The sequence below is a fragment of the Convolutriloba macropyga genome, chromosome 9, assembly GCF_964194025.1.
Source record: "Convolutriloba macropyga chromosome 9, txConMacr16.3, whole genome shotgun sequence".
NCBI classification, from domain to species: domain Eukaryota; kingdom Metazoa; phylum Xenacoelomorpha; order Acoela; family Convolutidae; genus Convolutriloba; species Convolutriloba macropyga.
In genome coordinates, this window is record NC_134476.1 from 33,638,089 (window position 1) to 33,642,135 (window position 4,047).

The window sequence follows — 4,047 nt, forward strand, 5'->3', positions numbered from 1 at the left end:
ATAGTGAGATGAACTGATTGGCATCAGAAATTGCAACTGTAATTAAAGACAATAAGCTTTACAATTGTGTCTTGAATCGTACAAATGGCAGCATTACTTTGTACAGCAACCAAGAACTTGCAGCTTTAAGTGATGCACCTACGAATTGTACTGTTAGTTCTGTAAAACATTCTGATAAAGTTTTTCAGCCTTCCTTGGAGGCGACTTTTAGAGAAGAATTGCAAAAACTCAATAGTGAGCAGCGCCAGGCGGCGCAGGAACTACTTGAAAAGTATTCTCGTGTTTGCGCAGGAAAAATGGATTTTAGAAGATGTGATTTGCACAAACTTCAAAGCAATCTAGAAAAAGATACACAACCAAGCGTGGTTGCATATAGGGCAATGAAAGCAACAAAACTGAATGATCCAGAAGAGTTTATTGATAAACTACTGCCAAAAGACCTAATAGATCTGACTCATTTGGAACGGGAAGCCCCAACATTTTTAATTCCAAACAAAGACAGTAAATTTCGGTTTTCCAAAGACTATCGGATAATGAAAGCTCAGACTCTTAAGATATCATGGCCGTTGCCAAGGGTTCAAGATGTTCTGTGAAGCTTTCATGGTAGCTGTTACTTTTCATATCTGCTTCTAGCAATGGCTTTCCAACAGATAGAAATACAAGAAGAGGATGAACATCTAACTTCTTCTATAACTACATTTGGCCTGTACCAATAGAAATGAGTGCCTATGGGGCTGTGTAATTCGCCGGTGCTTCTCAAAGATTAATGGAACTTGTGAAAAGAGGATTAACAAAGAAAATCTTCTGGTGTATGTACATGATATCATTGGATATGGAAGGTCGTTTATTTAGCAAAATAGGCAAGTCTGAAGTTGTTGCTATCGAAGTGTATTTTTTTCAATATTCTATCCGCTTCCTGGGTCAGATTTTTTTCAAAGAAGGAATTCAAACCGATCCAATTTAAATAGCTGCTGTAGTTTCATGACCTGAACTTAAAACGGTGAAAAAGTAGCGAGAAATTTTTTGGATTAACATGATTCTACAATATCTGTTTTTACCAAATTTTGTGTACTCACACCCAAATTATGGATTCAATACCACCTAACTTTTCTTAAAATTTCGAATATGCTATTAACTCCTCTAATAGATTGTGGGACCATTATAAGTGTTATACGAGAATCAACGCTAGCGAGTATAGACTCTTCCTTTGGGTGCTTGACATACAAGCCGCCTCCATGAGCGGAGTGCCGCTTTAGTTTGTGCGAAAGACTCGTTTATTTTTTGAATTGTTAGACGGCAGCGCAAATCCTGATGGAAGTTTCCATGTGGCCGTTGATTGCACAGTATTTCCGCAAATTGAATTAATACGTTAGCGAAAATGGAAACTCGTTTTTTTTGGGGTCAGGTAAACAAGGAAAGCCTTGAATGTATATGTTCATACACTTCTACGTCAAGTGAACCAGGCAGAAGTTCAGTTTACGTTGTTGATACGACAATGCTTCCTCAAAAAAGCAACGGTCTTGTTTTATGCAAGCCTATGTTGTAGCCAGTTTTAATTCGAAACCTACCTACGTTGCTGGTGTCTACCAGTTGTAACAGATTCATTGGCTTGGATCAGTCAGTAGAAAAAAATAGTGAGATGAACTGATTGGCATTAGAAATTGCAACTGTAATTAAAGACAATAAGCTTTACAATTGTGTCTTGAATCGTACAAATGGCAGCATTACTTTGTACAGCAACCAAGAACTTGCAGCTTTAAGTGATGCACCTACGAATTGTACTGTTAGTTCTGTAAAACATTCTGATAAAGTTTTTCAGCCTTCCTTGGAGGCGACTTTTAGAGAAGAATCGCAAAAACTAAATAGTGAGCAGTGCCAGGCGGCGCAGGAACTACTTGAACAGTACTCCCGTGTTTGCACAGGAAAAATGGATTTTAGAAGATGTGATTTGCACAAACTTCAAATCAATCTAAAAAAAAGATAACCAACCAAGCGTGGTTGCATATAGGGCAATGAAAGCAACAAAACTGAATGCTCCAGAAGAGTTTGTTGATAAACTACTGCCAAAAGACCTAATAGAGCTGAATCTTTGGGAACGGGAAGCCGCAACAGTTTTAATTCCAAACAAAGACGGTAAATTTCGGTTTTTCATAGACTATCGGATAATGATTGCTCAGACTGTTAAGATATCATGGCCGTTGCCAAGGGTTCAAGATGTTCTAGGAAGCTTTCACGGTAGCTGTTACTTTCCATATCTGGGTCTAGCAATGGCTTTCCATCAGATAGAAATACAAGAAAAGGATCAACATCTAACTTCTTCTATAACTCCATTTGGCCTGTACCAATAGAAATGAATGCCTATGGGGCTGTGTAATTCGCCGGTGCTTCTCAAAGATTAATGGAACTTGTGAAAAGAGGATTAACATAAGAAAATCTTCTGGTGTATGTAGATGATATCATTGGATATGGAAGGTCGTTTAAGTAACACAACAGGCAAGTCTGAAGTTGTTGCTATCGAAGTGTATTTTTTTTCATTATTCTATCCGCTTCCTGGGTCAGATTATTTTGAAAGAAGGAATTCAAACCGATCCAATTTAAATACCTGCTGTAATTTCATGACCTGTACCTAAAACGGTGAAAAAGTAGCGAGAATTTTTTTTGGATTAACAGGATTCTACAATGACTGTTTTTACCAAGTTTTGTGTACTCACAATAGCACAACTTTTGTGTAACCTATTGTATAAAGAAAGAAAAGCGGTTCCATTGGAGAAAACATTGCGATAGTTCTTTTGAGTCTCTGAAAATAAATTGCTTATAATTTGGGTTTTCTAGTAAAATTTTACAGAAGAGTCTGCGTAACTACACTGCGAAAAAACGTTGTTCTACTTGTAAAAAAATCATCGCCCGGGGACGCAAATATGACATGCAGATGCTTTCTCGGGTGCGAACAACAAATCATAATATATATCAGCAGTTAGAATTGAGCACTCAACAAAGATTGGAGTTCCTTTTCCTAGGACACATGAAGACGATTACACTTTGGGAATGTTTCGTAACTGGTAAGTCTTTCGGAATTGTCCTTGCAGGTCAGAAATTTTTGTAGCCAACAGATTTGATAGATTATTGGGAACAATTTGAGTCCAAAACTATCATAGATGACTATATTTACCCCCAAATAGTTGACAGTGACGTTTCAGTACAAGTTGATAAATTTGTTTAAAGAAAATCTGAGTTTCAAAAATTTCAACTATGCCTCGTAATGACATAGCAGCGGGTTTCTTTTGCATCTCTAAGACCTTGCAACGTGTTCAGAAACGACTTCGTTGGCCTGATGTCGACGAATATGCTGAGACTTGGGCTTCTAGTTGCCATCAGTGTCAGTAACCGTAGGGTGCAGAAAAAACATCAGAAGCCGATGTTAAAATGGCCTGCCTCACAATCATGTTGTCATATGTCTTGCGGCAGCTTAGTTCTTTTGCCATGTATATAACTCCTTAATAGATGATCATGTTTCTCGATGGTTCGAGGCAATTCCATTCTAGTACGTAAAGTCTAGTTTTATCTGTGATGCTTGTACTGACGCATGAATAACCACGTTTGGTGTCCCAGAGTACATTCAGAGTGACAATGGTGTCTAATATACTTCGAAATTTTACAAAGACGTTTGTCACAAGCAGGGAGTTGAGCCGACTTAGTCCACCCCCTAGCATTCAAAAAGGAACGCTAAAGTTGAGGGAATCCAAGGTTTTACGATGGCTTACAAGTCAGCCAACTACATTTTAGAGTAGTTTTGTGCACTTTTGGGAATTGAGAGTGCTCATTCAATTTCTGTATCAAACCTCAACGGAATTTCGATGTAAGCAATCCGTGTCAAATTGGTTCATAATTCACAAAGTTTTGAGTATGCGCGCTCAATCGACAGGACTTAAAAACATAGGACTGATCCTTATGATATGACATAGAAAGTAGGCGATGTTAATTTCAACGTGCAAAATTTCGATAATAGTAAAAAGATCAGGACTGGTCAAGAACTGAAAGCTGGGGAAG